This window comes from Pholcus phalangioides, unplaced genomic scaffold, assembly GCF_987345545.1.
Source record: "Pholcus phalangioides strain wild (caught in Gottingen) unplaced genomic scaffold, Ppha-v1.0 ptg000009l_1, whole genome shotgun sequence".
Lineage (NCBI taxonomy): Eukaryota > Metazoa > Arthropoda > Arachnida > Araneae > Pholcidae > Pholcus > Pholcus phalangioides.
The window spans coordinates 29,333,619-29,349,774 of record NW_028301602.1 but is presented as its reverse complement, the minus strand read 5'-3'; the positions used below and the strand labels follow the sequence as shown (position 1 = coordinate 29,349,774).

Here is a 16,156-nt window from a genome sequence, read left to right as displayed (position 1 = left end):
ATTTAAAAAAAGTCTGAAGGTATTTGTAAAACCTTGAAGTTTCTTCACTTGCTCTGTCATTTAAATCAGTTATTTTAGGTTAATCACATTGATTTCGAAACTACTTCCAGTCTTCATACTTTTATCTTGTTTTTCTAGGAAACTCTTGCCGAAAACTACTTGTTGGGAGAGTAGCTGATGCTTCCCAAATACAAAGGCCACGACAGGCAAACTTCCCAAAGAAGTGGCTGAAAAAAAAATGTCCTCGAAAGCATGGATGCTTAATAAATATTTATACGGAATACGAAAACTGATGTTTTCACGGTGGAGACAATAAATGTTTCTTTTTGTCTTCTGGAAAGCTCATCAAACTCAACTGAAATTTCTGTATCACCAATTTTCATTGAATCGACATATATTCGTCGATGGCGGAACATTTGATTAATATATTGATTCAAATGTTTTTAAATATGGACACGCATCTAAAACGTTATGAATAGCAACATAATTTAAAACATCAAAAATAAATTTCGTCAAATATAAATGAAGTTATATTACAAACTTTTTCTGCAAACTTTAATCGGATTGATCGAATCGATTAACTCGACTAAAACTTTTAACTGCGGTTAGCAATTGATCGATTAACCGACCCGATTATTTTTTTTTAATCGAACCAGCCCCACAGTTACAGGTATTAAATGTTATTCTTGATTTGTAACTTTAAAGGGGGATATAATTTCGTGGCTTTTATTTTTTATCGACGCCAGGGTGTCTCCATGGAACAAAAAAGCTTAAGATCACTTGCTCTGAATAGACACATATAACAGTTCGGAACATAGTATATAGTGGGATTGGTGCGAAAAATTTTCACGTTTAGTTGGTTCCCGAATAGACTCAGTTCTTTTCAATGTGTAATGGGAATGGTATGCTTATAGATAAGTATGTTTCCACGGATATACAGATATAAGTAAATTAATCATAATTTCTCCATTTTTTATGCTATCTTTAAAGCTCATCTTCTGATATCTCTTTTGAATACGACTATGAGTAATAACAAAAGTATTGATTCTCAAAAACATATTTTCTGCTATCGTAATTTCGAAAATCGCGGTTCCTTCGGTGTTTTAAGAAGGGATTTTCGGACAAGTGCCGATCGAAAAACACAGTATTAATGAATTTAATTCAAAAGATATTAGAATGGGAATGTCTGCATTTTTTTATTCTATTATCTTACAGTAGTTTGTGATAAAGCGATGGAATAGTATTGGTTTATTATCGGACTGATGTTTTAATTTCATATGCTGCAACTATCGTTTATATCAAAGATATTTGTTCACGGAATTGGAATTTTAATTATCTCGCTGCAACCTGTTTCATCTGCGGGCACTTCAGTGTCACCCTTAAGCAATTTTCGTAACTGCAATTTCCATAACCGTGAGAGAATAGTTGGAGATATTTCAATGCGATTCTATCATTTGATCATTTTTGTCGCACCTCGGTCGTTTTCTGCACACGAGGGCTAATTAGACCGGGACCTACAATTTGTTGCAGATTCCGAACGGCATCTTTTTTTTATACTCACCGAGAGGGTGGTCCGATAACCCCTCGATGCGGGACTCCATGCCGTAGTAATGTTTTTCTGTGGTAATGTCGCCGTTTCTGTTGTACTCCCGTGTCAGGAAAGTTTCTGGCAAGGACGAACCGGGTATCGAACTTGCGACACTTCAAAACATTCTTCGGTACTTTAGGCGAGTATCTTACCGACCTGGGCTACCGCGCTCATGTGATTCTATTCCCATAACACTGATCGATATACATCTGAAGCATATTATTTCGGATCGGTGTTTCTCAACCTCAATCTGCGAACTAGATGGTCCGCAAGACTTGAAAAATTAGTTCTAATGAAATCAAAATTATTCATTTAAAGGTCCAAAATACTAGTAATATTCACCTAAGTTAGATTAGACCCACCGTAAACTGTAAATAAATGGTCCGAATAATTGTTTCAGACATTTTACTGTTCTCGGGCTAAGAAAGGTTAAGAAACACTTTGAGATTTATATATTAATATTACATTAATAATGAAAATGCATATTAGAGTTATATAATTAAGGTGAATGAGAATGAGAACAATCCATGAATTGTTGAAAAATACAATTTCAACAGCATGAGAATTATATTTCATGAAATTTTGAAAACGAAAACTGGAAAAATAGATTTTTTTTATGTAATACGCAACAACATATTCATCATGAACATGAAATTTTGTGCGTCAAACTTACCAATTATAAGTTTAAAACACATCACAACACAAAATTAAAAAAAAAAAAGATTTAAAATGCAAATTTTTTTCAATTAATATCAATACGTTGGAAAGGGATGAAAAATTCAGCATATCACGTTAAATTTCATTTAAATATGAGAATATAACTGTTTAATGACATTTATTTTTGAAAATATATCTTGAGATATCAAAAGAAAAATGTCAAATATATCCTACATTAGAATAGGTTATTCATAGTAATATTGAGAATAAATAATAAATAAAATTAATGATACATTATCAAAATATATTTATTTTTATGTATAAAAGACAAATATATTTAAACTCACCATCTGACGACACAAATGAATATTTAATTGCCAAAAGTTTTCTGAATAGTCAAAGCGAAGATTTTGATTTCAATGTCTCGAGAGAGTGAGCGCATGTCGATGCAACTTTCTTCACTGACAGAACTGAAATGAATGAACACAAGCGGATCGCTCGGTGGAATGAACCATTAAATTTAGAAAGAAGCTCTCTCTGCGTGTCGGTTGTGTGTGGCTCTCTCTCACTTGGGTATTCAATGCCCGCCGTTCGCAAAGCGCCATCTACAAAACATTAGGTCAACAGGTTGACCAATCGCATAAATCTTCAGCAAAAGAAGTTGTTTCTTTCCTTCTCTCACATACAAGTCTTACGGCAGTTGCACTAATGGAAGCGAAATGTGTTTTACCAAACACAGACTTTTCTCTACGAGCCTCGCATATAGAAAATGAATTAAGACAAAATCCATAGAATATTAGAAAGAATAACTCGTTAAATTTCGGTGTTAATCTTTTAACAGCCAATGTTTCCAATTGGGAACATCGGTTTTAATAAGTAGAAAAAATACTTTTCGTGGACTTGAATATTATTTTTCCTGAACGTATGGGTTCCAAACTTAGAATTCACATGACAAATATTTCATTCATTTCAGCACTCACGCTATTAATTTAATTTTTTAAAATAACTTAATTCTAAGAATGAATAAAATTTAACTTTTTTGTGCTTTTTCTATGGACATGGGCAATTCCATAAAACATACTAGAAATTTGTTTCCAATAATTTTTTGGTGGATCCTAATTAAAGGATCAGGAGGGACAGTAAGTGAAAAAAAAACTAAGAAAATCAATTTGATTCTCGATTCGACCGTTAAAATGTTAACTCGTCCAATGTTTTTGACGTAATATTACGTCGGGCGTTCTATGGAAGAAATACAAACATCATTCTTTCGCTTGTCAAGGTGTATACGCCTTGCGGGGGGGGGGGGGTGGAGACTTCAGTGGCTTCTACTTGAAATGCTAATTTGCGAGCCTTCTTTGACGTGATAAGAGTGAACGCTGGACTCATCGTGTATATTGTAGGAAGAGTTTCCGATTTGAATGGTAATTTTCCAAAGTGTGCTTACACAAAAAGTGACTTCTTAAGTGGGGTGGGCTCACGCATTCTCAGGAGTTTACTAACATTAGAACCCCATGGAGCAGGGGTTCTCAAACATTTTTACATTCGTGGCTCCCCTATTTCCCTATTCAATAGTTACCTGGGCGCTCCACCGGCTCCCCAGAGCTATTTAACAAAGAATCTCTTCGGAAAAACCTTTGTCAACGTCATCACTCCACGGCGGCTGTAACAAAGATTAGAGGCGCACCAGGGCATCGTAGAGTCAGTAATTTCATTTAATGATGCAAAGAATTCCTAAGAATGGACTTTTCGAATTTCAACCCCGAAGAGGGTTGAACTGTCTCGAAATCGCCGAAGCCATAAGTATGAAATTTAGTCAGTATTATATTTTATAATGTTGATACCTAGTAAGACCGGATTTCCGAAAATTCAACCCCCAAGGAGGTCATGAGGGGTTTTAGTGTTACATGGGGGAATCATCGCCGAATAATTTTCAGATTACCAAATCCCTGCAAGCGAAGCCAACGGTAACAGCTATACATATAATCTTATACGTCTTGCAATATTTCTGAATTCATATACAGGATGTAGAGCAATATATCCTTATACAGCATCTATCTTTTGAATCGGTATAGAAATAGGGTTTAAAGTAGAAAAAAGTATTCAAATGACGTACCCATTTTAAGTCATTTTACTAGGGGCCGTTTATTTGCTGAGGTACAAAATTGAATTTTTTATATGATCTCCCTGTCCTCTAACATCCAACTAAAAAAACTGTTGCTCTGTCTCTTCTGAGATTAACAAAAAATAAATAAATTGCATCTTTCTAAGTGCAATATTAGAAGAGATATTTTTTGAGCTCAAAAATCACCTAAAATAAGCACCTATCACCTGTGAACTAGCGGTGGTCCGCAAGAAAACTTGAAAATTAAATTCAAATGAAATTGAAATTATTCATTTGTATACCAAATATATATATATATATATACACCCCCCTCCCATACCATAAATTAGCTGTCCGTAGAACTGTTTCAGACATTTTGCTGGTTCTCGGGCTCAGAAAGGTTGGGAATCTCCCTCTGATTTATATCTCAATATTTTATGAATAATAAAAATGTATATCAGGGAAAAAAATCCATATATTTTTTATTTATATTAAGGAACGAACTTAAGAAAAAATTCAAAAAAATTTTTTTTTTTTTTTTTTGCAATGCGCTGCAGTTTAATAAAACTTTTCTGAATTCTGAAATGCCACCCTCCTCTAACTTCCAATCAGCAATATCACCACGAATATTGTACTTAGAAACATCGAATGTTTTGTTGTTGTTGTTGTTGGGCTCAGGATAAGCAGGGCAACAACTTTTTGATTGGAAGTTAAATGACGAGGGTATCGTATGAAAATTTTGCATCTCACCATATATATGACCCTTAGCAGAAAAAAAGACATACAGTCCGTCCCAAAAGTTTAGATAATGCTTTTTTCTTAAAATAACAAGAAAAAATACGGCGAGTTAAGTTAGCATTTTTTCATGGATAATACCCGAAGCGTTTCTTACATTTATAGAAAAAAAAACATTCTACGAAAGAGAATTTAGAGAAAATGCAAAAAATTGCTGCCTCAAAAGATTAGAGAAAATTCAGATTTACAAAAATTTCCGGCTTTTAATAGCTAATAGACTTTTCATGTTTTGCTAACGAAGTCAAACGCGTTATCCTCTATGAATGTAATTAAATTCTGTAAGGTTTCAACATAAAAACTGTACCAGGCTTCCTCGATAGAGCTCTCCTAGTGAACAACAGTCGAAAATGCTGTATTTCATTTGCAAGCACATTTATCGTGAATATGCCCCATACATTCCTAATAGGATTCAAGTCAGGACGCATCGATAGTCAGTCTAAAACCGATGCATTTTCGCTGTTGGCGAGCTTTTTTTGTGGCAGCAGATCTTTGAACAGAGACGTTATAATGTTGAAATGTCAAGTTCGGTCCTCCTTTTAAATCTTATCCAATCAGCAGCAAATTGTTCTCGAGGATCTCCTTTAAGCACCAGAGTTTTAGAAAAAGAAATAAACTACCTTTCGGGTGAGACAATATACTAGGGAAACAACGTCGGCAAACCATAAATACGAGAACAACAGCACGTTTTGGGACTATGAAGTTCCTTCTTCAGCAGCCAAGAAAAATTGAATTTTTCTCTATCTTTCAATTTTTCTTCGCTACTGACGAAGAAACTTCGTGCAGTTCCGAAACGAGTCTAGCTGTTGTTCTCTTCGTATTACCTTCGGTTTTACCGACGTTGTGTCCCTAGTATATCATCACAGTTTTGACGAACAATTTCAAACGTTAGAGAAGCCCAACCATTAAAAGCAAATGCTGCCCATATCATTATCGAAGCTCCACCTTACTGTCTGCTGAAACCATCTGTTTAAAACATGACTTCTTTTTTTTTGCCCCTCTAATTATGATAAAGTTATTTGTCTTCATAATACATACGATTTTGTCCCCATTTCAATCTCTCTTCACCTCTCTTTGGTGTTTCCTTGTAACAGGCGATTTCCAAACCACTCTTTTATGAAGCAAATGAATCAAATACGAGCTTCTCTGATCTGTCTATGAACTGTAACTGTCGAAATTTTCACTCCGTGATCTTAGGTACACCTTGGGTCAATACACGTCACACTTAATTTCGACCTGCTTAAAGCAATAGCAATGCCTTTTGCAGCCTTTCTTTTTCTTTCAAATGAAGTACTCGAAGCGTTTCATCGTACACAATATGCGGCGCTTTTGGCTTTTTTTTAATATGAAAACCAATGTGAGATAGCTTTTTAAACTATCACGTCTCTGATACGCCACATAGACGCAATCTTCAAAATCTGCATATAATCTGAAGATTTTCTAAACATATATAAGACAGCTATTTTTCAAAAGTTTGAGTTTAAAAAATCCAAAACTTATTTTCCCCGACATACAATGACTGAAGTTAAAATAGGTTATTTTCATTCTGATCACAAGTAAACAAAAATGAAATCAAAATTGGTAACGGTATCCATGGCGCAGTTAAAAATCTATAGTGCCTAACCTTTCGAGATGGACCGTATAATTACATTCTGTATGATTCAAAATGTATGATTCAGTTATGTAAAAAAAAAATTCGGGTTGCAAACTTTCAGGTAAAAAAATAAAATAAAGGCAAACATTCTAATAAATTAACAAGATCACAATCGCAGATGCTCTTCAACAACAAGGAGTTGTTGGCGTTAATTGGGACATCTATCGACTAATTCAAAATATAAAAAGGAAACAATTCGACTTCAGTTTACGTGAAAGTTGATTCTGAATTTTTATCTTCAAACTGGCTGCAGTAACGAACGTCTAAAAGAATCCTTGCACGTATGCAAAGCTAAGCATTTAAGGGTCAAAGTGTCTCATAATTTCATTTTTTAATGCTTCACACCAAACGTCGATATCCGCTTACTTCAAATGCTCCTTGATTCAATCCCAGACGCATGAAAAATTAATGTCGAACTGGAAAGCATGCAAAACTATTCTTCTGTCTTCTTCGAAGCGAGCTTTCATCATTCCTGATTGAACATTCAAGACTGGAGAGTGATGCTTCTATTGTCTTATTCAAGAGGACTTGATTAGCCATACATGGAGAAACTTAAAAGCAGGACGTAATCATTAGATGACTAAAGATTGATAGTTCTTCGAATGCAAGGGAATGCGATCTCGGTGGGGCACGGGTGATTTTACTTGGTAATTTCAGAGTCTTAAGAATTTGACCGACAGAGTATCATTCATTCAATGAGAGCCTGGGAGAAGAGGAATTCATAGAATAAGCCCGCATAAGTAGGTTTTTGCATTCTGATCACAAGCAAAATGAAAACAAAATTTCAAATTTTGGTTTCATTAACCACGGCGCAGTCAAACATTTTAATGTCTACACTTTTGAGACGGACTTTATCTGAATCGGGCTTGTTATTCAGATTATTTTTCTAATTAAAAATATGTGTCTATCACCAACAGTTCAAGAGATAAAGGATGTATAAGAATATGACTTTAACCCTGTATATAACTGAGAGGTGAGTTCTTCTCTTTTAAATAGTTGAAATTTTTCAAGAAATTAAAACAAGTTTTCACAGATTTGCAAAATTTGTCGCGACTTGTAAATTTAGCTGCAACAATTTTCTGAAAGGAAAATTAATCAACACTAAACTATATTAACGTTAATTGACAGGAAATTTAATCTTCTTAAAAATCCAAAAGCGTTCCAACAGTTCTAATTGGAAAGAAAGTCTCAGTTTGCTGAAAATATGACAACTTATACAATCTCTGAGTAATGCAACGTCTCGTTCAACTTATCATATCATGCGACAAAACTCTTATATTTAACTTTTTAAACATCAAACAATTACTTAAAATTGATATAATGAATGAAATATGAAAGGGAAATTATTTGGGAATTTTTTGTATTAAATTAAAGCTATTAGTAATTAAAATAAAAAAATTGAAATATTAAAATTTTAGAATAATTTTATTGAGTTTGTAATGTTTATAGCAGTCAGCTCAAAATGTAGGTACAGCAATCAAAACTAAAAATTCTTCCGCTTAATTAGACATACCCTCCTTAATGACAAATGTTCCTTCAGAGTATAGTAAATATTTCTCGCGATGAGTGCTCTGAATTCAAAGATCTGTAAATTACCCACTTTTTTGGATTGGCATTAAAGTTTATTTCTCTAAACATGCTCTCACTGCACCGCTGACACGCAAGCACAAACTTATCTTTTTCTTCATATGCCAATCCCTGTCAATTTGCAGGCCGGAAGACAGCCTGCAAGGGCTAGGAACCGACGAAAACGCTCAATTCTGGTCTAGTTAATTAGTAATAAAAACAAGCGTCCCCAAAAAGGACAACAGTAAATAATGCGTTAAGCAACTGACAGAGTTGAATCGTTTCAATCTGAAGAAATGACTGTTATTATTTCAAATTCGTGATTACTGCCATATACTGAAGACTTCGCGCTCCGTAAACGAAGCGACTGATTTTGTCGGTAACTTTTGGGCATGTGGATATTTCCCATGATGGCTACGTTACGGAAAAAATATCGACTTTAGAGCATTTGGCTGGACATCTCCGAAGAAATCAAATGCCGCGGGATTTAATTTTTGGTTCGAATAGAAGCATGGATTGCCAGAGGAAATTACAATTGAATCCCGTTTCAACGGATACCGTTATAGCGAAATTCTCATTTTCGAACATAACGAACACCTTTCTCATCCCCCAGATAAGTTTACATAGGAACAATGCAAAAACCTGGAATCCCCTTATAATTTCGTTATAACGAGGGGATTTCTCCGGCCCTCTTTGAGTTCGTAATTCGACTGAGACAAAACCACGAAATATATGTTTTCGAAACATAAATCTTCAGTGACATCTCGCGGCATTTCGATGTCTTGCCGATTTTCGAGAACCGGTCGATAGGAATCCGCGACGAATATTTCCCGATATTCAATATTTTCTTTCCAATTCATCTTTTGTTCGAAGGAATTTCGCATCAGATTCTTTTGGAATGACTTTTGAATACATTTTCGAGGAATTCTTGCGGTATTTGATATGGAAATTGAAATACAGTCCTAATTATCGAGATTGAGAGCATGGCTCAATTAAAGTACAAATACAGGTGGGCAAAAAGTCCGTAGAAACTTTAAAAATTCATAAAAACCGAAAAAATAATCGAAATAGAAAACGGTTTGCAGTGTTAGTATCACTAGGTCACGGGAATTTTTTTGACAGGAAAAAGTAGCTCAAGAAAAAGTCGATAGGTGGCGCTGACGTACATAAGTCAAAGGAAAGGATACGCAAAGAACAAACAGAATGTCTCCAAATCGTTTATTACAGCGGTATGTGCTCCACATGACCACCACCACCACAGGGGATAACACATTGCAGGCGAGTCACAAATCCAGCAACGGCAGAGTACAGCAAGTCCACATACACGGTTTACAACGGTTGTGGATTAGGAACGCAAATTCTTATAAGCGTCTCATTTGCATATTTCAACCGAACTCGTTCATACCAGCACCATCTATCAGCTGTTTTTTAGTTATTTTTTCCTGTCTTAAAAAAAATTCCCGTGACCTAGCGTTGCTAACCCTGCAAACCGTATTTTATTTCGTTTATTTTTCCGGTTTTTATTCATTTTAAAAGTTTCTACGGACTTTTTGTCCCCCCTGTATGTATATCATATCAAAAGAAAATAGGAAACAATAGAAACAATTAATAGCACTTAATGACATTAATCACACGGTACTATTTTAATCCCGTTTCAAACATTTTCATGTAAACGGAACCTCATATTGATCTTGCGATCTTTTTTCAAACAAATAATGTTCAATATAGTTAAAATTCAAAATGAAATAATTCATATGCTCATCCCATATGCATTCCACAATTTCCAAACATTTCAGAAATACATACAAGCACAATAAAATGACAAGCAAAACAAAATAGTACACATATGTGCATTCCATTCACATTCCGCAATTTGGGATTCTACAATATGAAAGACTGGGGGCGGGGGCAACACTTTTCGAACACAAAGCGCTCATATAACTCAGACATCGCAAATACATTACAGCCACACACACACATACTAATCCAACAATATGCGGCAAAGACCGTTTCGTTAGAAATCAGCCAGAGGAATGTTTACTGTTGTTTACGCGGAGGTTCACGTACAGTTCAGTAGTAGTATTTATTCCCGAATTTACGAATTTATTTTAAATATATTCACACGTTAGCAAAATGGTGAATATATTTCGTATCACTAGCTTCTTTATTTCTGAATAACTTAAAAAATATTTCGTATGTTTGGATACGTTCGTAAAGGAAAAAAAGAAATCTTCGTCGCCACCAAATAAACATTTAATTCACCGAACCTCTTTTATTAGCTCTATCATATGTTAGGCTTCTCTTTTTCTTATATAAAACATCGATGGAAACCATAAAAGCATCGCACAACAACGTTGATAAATACTTGTTTAACATGTGAGGAGAAAAAGACGGCGATTTATGATATTTTTGTGTGATACCATCGATATACGTATCAAAGAGATGTAAGTTATATTTTTACTGAAAGGCATGTATATGTTATGTAATCTAAAGAATACAGAGGAAAAAAAGCTATGTTTATCCATTTGTATATACAATTTCATAGTATGACGGTGGTTTAGTAACCTTGAATATTTGTATGAGCTCATTATGGCATTTTTTCCAATATATGTGTCGTGCATAGTAATGTTTATGTGTATCAACAATTATATAAAAAGGGGAATTTATATTATGTAAATAGTGTATATTATATAAATATATTATGTAAATATATGCATGGGAAATTCAAATGTGATCGCTGCCACCCAGCACTGTCAACGGGGGTTGTGTTTGATTGTTCCAGCCGCACTTTTATAGTATGATAGTAATTTTGTAACCTTGAATATTTGTATGAGCTCAGGGTGATATTTGTACCCAATACTACCTTCATAGTAATGTTTATGTTCATTCCCAATAGTATAAAAAAGGGGAATTTTTGTAAAGTAAATAATGTATGCATGTAATTCAAATGTGAATGTCCAGCGCTGACAACGGAGGCTCTGTTTGATTGTTCCCGTCGCAGTGTGGGCTATGTGTGTATTCTGTGTGTGTATATATTGCATGTTCTGTAAGGGGAAGAGCGAGCAGAACACACTGTTCAGCGCTGTGGACGGAGGCTTTGTTTCTTCGTTTCCCGTCACAGTCGAGGCACTGTATATATGTAATTCGTATGCATTGTGTATTTAGGCCATTCTCAAATCTCTCCCGCTTCAACATGCCAGCTTCTTTTTCTTCTTTCTTGTCCACAAGTCTTTCCCACCCTTCTTTTGAAATCCCAGGCTGCGGTCTCCGGCCGTTATGTGCCACTGGGCGCACGTGCAATTTTTCTCCCTAGTCATTGGATTCAGTCACCCATTTTTGTCAAATGGCTTGTACGTTGCATCGAGTTGATGGCTGTCTTCATGGGGAGAACGACGCGAGTAATTCGAAACTTGCGAGCACGGGGCAAGGGGAGCCACTACTATAAATCTTTGCTAACTTTTCCGACACAACTCTGCCTCTTTTGAGGTAACGGAAGTAAAGTGCTTTGCATCAGTCCGGGGCTGTGAGCGGTTCTATCTATCTATCTATGTTTATCCAGATAAGAGGAATCACTCTACATTGTTTCGATGATTCAAGTTTATTGAAGTGGCTATACTACTACTTCTACTTAACCGAACATGCACATCGTAGACATTCCTCTACGGAATTTATAACGAATCGGCACATTCCGGAATGTGTGTTCTGAGTGTATGCTTGGCCTTAACGTGTTTATGTTGTCGAGTTGCGCTTGTTTCGTGTTCATGCTTGCCATCTGGTTTCCGTTTTCTGAAGTAAAGATGAAAAAAAGTGGCTATATTACTATATTACCCGGCACTTTCCGGGTTTTCTCGATATACAATGATACCTTGGTTAACGAAGATGATTCGTTCCGGAATCCCTTCATCACTCCGGAAATCTTTCACATTTACATGAAATTCTTACAAAAAGAATTGGAGGTGCATCTGATAAAAAAAATACGAGGTAGACGTGGGTGTTAATCGATTTTTTGGCGTGAACCTTCAACTCATGACGCAACTATTTTATATTAGCAGGTGCATACGTATTAATGAAAATGCTCGTTAGTCGAATCCGTATTCGTAAGCTGAGGCGGAAAAATCCCGAAAACAGTATTCGTTAGATGAAAAAATTCGTTAACCAAGGTATACCTGCGTATACCGCTAGATAGATAGATAGAACCACCCACAACTTCAGACTGATGCAAAGCAACTTACTTCCGTTACTACTCTGACGAACTTTGAAGTAACCCATCACTCAATCCGGGTCCTGCTCCTTATACTGTATACGCAAAATTTGGCGACGATCGATCTTAAATTGTAGATTTGTATAGAGAACACACACTCTCATACCAGCATCTCCTACAGATAGAAGTCCTTTGCACTGCTTGCCATAAACGTCATTCAGACTATCTAGCAAGTTTGCCACATTTTGAAATACAGCATCCTGTTTCCTTTCTTCTTATTTTGGCGTAGAATCTTCCTGATTGGCTCACAAATACCGCATAGTGATTGGATGTGGGACATAGAAATCACCAATTTTGGGCGCGATCATTTCTTTTCCTCACAATGATGATGCTGGTACGAGCAGGGAATTTTTTCCCCCTGAATATTCTGAGGGAAAATGAAGTACTTACTGACGTCGCAAGCAGACTGCGGAGGCCGCCTATCTCTAAGAGGTGCTGCTTACACGCACACGCGCGCACACACACAGACAGAAAATAAATTTTATATATAGGCCTATATAGATATTATGTCCATTTTATGAATACATAAAATGCCACGTACACCGTTTGTTTTCTCCGGAATTCATTCTGAAGAATTTAACTTGATATAAATAGGGGACATGCACGATCGATTCCGATATCGATGGATTGAAGTATTTATCGAACTATACTTCGGTTGTCCGTATTTCATCGTTAAAACAGAAGTTTTAAATACAAGGGAATACGGAAAAACGCCAATTCTCGCCAAAAAGCAGCGGAAGTGGGGGGGGGGAATTGACAATTACGTCTGTAATTGATAAAAACTTGCTAGTGGACGGGAAATGTAGCAGCTACTACCATATTATTACCACCTTACCATACATGCAGTTCGTACACACACTCCTATATGAACTTTCTAACAAATCGATGCATACCGGAATGTATCTTCTGTGAGTATTTGTGGTCCGCACGCATCCATATTTTGGAAGACAAGATGATAAATACTTGAATTTTTTTGCGTTATTTAAGTATCATACTGCAGTGAATTTCAGTGATCTAAAATTCATTTGACGAAAAAAATTGTTGAACATAAAAAATATGCGAAAAGGGTATTTTTTATATACAGGGTGAGGCAAACTCAGAGGGTTGTTAGTAGGAGACATCAAGAGGAACAAAAATTGCAATGGAGCATGGCAAAATCGCGAAAAACGCATGCAGGCTCTGAGTCCAGAGGAGACGAAAGGTGGATGTCAGTTGATCGCTGAACGCGTTCGTGGGTTCGCTCACCATGTCTGACGCCTGTGGACACACCGGAAGATCTCATAGCGCGGATTGGCGTCACTGCGGCTGACATCAAAAGCATCGTTTTTACGTTGTTGTAGACTGTGCAATGACGCCAGCGGCCGCCATTTCCAACAACTCTTGCAATAATTAATCAAATAAAGTAGTTATTACTGTATTTCTTGTCGTTCCATCCTGACGTCGAAACCTGCGTGCGTTTTTCGCGATTTTCACCCTCTCAACGTGGTCTGCGACACCATGTTCCATTGCAATTTTTGTTCCTCTTGATGTCTCCTACTAACAACCCTCTGAGTTTGCCTGTCCATTAACAGAACAACCTGCATATTTGTCACAATTATCGTAATGTAATTTAGCATATAAATAAAGAAAATTACTTTAAAAACCGCGATAATATCTTAACTGTAATCCTCATCTACAGCAACCTGATATACGATTAAAAGCTTAAGGTTGAAAGATTTCAATTATAAGTTCATAATTCGTGTAGGTTTCGGGGAAAATAAGGGAAGGGGACAACGCAAACTTTAATGAAAAAAAGAAATGGAATGGCCACAAAAATGACTGGAATTCTCCATACGGAAATACGAGTAATATCACCATTATGAGTATACATGAGAAAATATATAAAGGATCAAAAAACACAACGAACGATTTCATTTTTATAAGAACTTGATCCATTAGATGATTATAAGGAAAAACGAGTTACGTTTCGGATTAAGATCGGATTGGACACAAGAAATATCTTCCACCTAAAAACCCGAGATACCCTTTTTCTATTTTAAGAAGCATCTCGTTCAATAAGACGATGATGGAAGATGTCTCGAATTCACGAACGATTCCCAACATTAGAAGAGAGAGAGAGAGAGAGAGAACACGGGACTTCTCTGCGATCATTTCTAGATTAAAAAATACAACCAACTTATCCGTACCATTCGATATCAGCAAAGAGATTATCGATTGGATTTTCTTCTCAGAAGCCGCTTCAACTCCTCCTCCTCGTCTTCTCTTCCACGAAGTCCAAACTTTCAACATAGAAGGCAGTACCTTTTAAAAGATTTCCACTATTGGATTCGAGAAAGCGTACGTAATATACGCTCTGTGTTCAGTCTGTGACAAGATGGGACACAAGGAGCCGGGTAAGGAGGGTGATAAAGATTTCAGACTCGCGGAAGTGCTCCCGGAAACATCCTCTTAAACTTAAATCGGAAATCATTTCCTGTGAAACATGTGTTAAGACATAATAAGAAACTCAGAAAGTTCAGGGTTTTCTTGGTCCGTAGACGGTAGGTACCGTTCCCCCTGGTGTTTAGAAACTTCATTCCTATTTACTAATGGTTTTGCAGTTGAGCTAAGACATTCCTCTGATGTCCGAATGTTTTCTTTTAAGAAGCGCACTATATTCGGAATGTCCGATAATTCAATCTGATGAACAGGATGTCCTTTAAATTCGTGAATAGTTCAAAAGTTCATAAAAAATTGCAGGAATTGCTTCATTTGAATTATGGTTTGTAGGAAAGCTATCCTCATGAAAAGGGAATTTTGTTTTGGTGACGGGAACATAATTTAGTTGAAATTCTTTTCAATAGAGGGGTGCGGAAGTCCAACAGGAGTGATTCGATCTAAACCTTTCTTCAATCACTTCTGTGTTCGAAACGTACGTAAGCCTTCAGCCGGCGATTCGGGGCTGAGGTAAAACAAGTCCAACATAGTCTTTATCCCTCATGGCTAGTATCGCAATGAAAACCTTATGTAGGGCCAGCAACAGAAAATTCAGAAATGAGCTGCTAATCATACATCATGCATTTTGTAGGACACTCTGATTTGAGTATTTCTAATCATTAACTTCCAGGCAGCACCCTCTATCGACAAACGTTCGCACTTTTTTTTTCTAACACCAAATGAAATCCCTCTTCGGGAGAATAAATTTCTCGCAATCCACATTTCAAATACATCAATTCTTTCAATGCTTATGAGTTTTTAAATTGTTTACGAATTTATGAGGCACCGTGTATCTTATACTATGTCAACTTTAGTTAGGTTATAATTCAATGGTGAAATTTCTTTAACTGCATTCCGCAAATGTATTAGGAAATTAATTAATTTTGTTCAAGATCAATTTCGGTATTTCTATTCTTCACTGACAAGGATGTAACACAGAATGGTGAGTACTGAATCGATAAATTTGAATTGACGATCCTGTTAAAATGATGTACGATCTAATGATCGGTGCGCGTACATTGATTGAAAGCTGAAAGTTGGCCAGTAGACATAACGCCAGAT

The 16,156-nt window shown here is 36.1% G+C and overlaps 1 long non-coding RNA gene across 2 annotated transcripts in view; it reads right to left on the bottom strand.

Annotated features, from left to right (window-relative positions):
• Positions 1–2,781, bottom strand: part of LOC149082654 (uncharacterized) — a 97,389-nt gene extending 94,608 nt beyond the window's left edge. For both annotated transcript variants that reach the window (XR_016193191.1, XR_016193192.1), the window contains exon 1: positions 2,593–2,781. This is a non-coding gene — a long non-coding RNA (uncharacterized LOC149082654). The remainder of the gene's footprint in view (positions 1–2,592) is intronic.
• Positions 2,782–16,156: the final 13,375 nt, after the last annotated feature.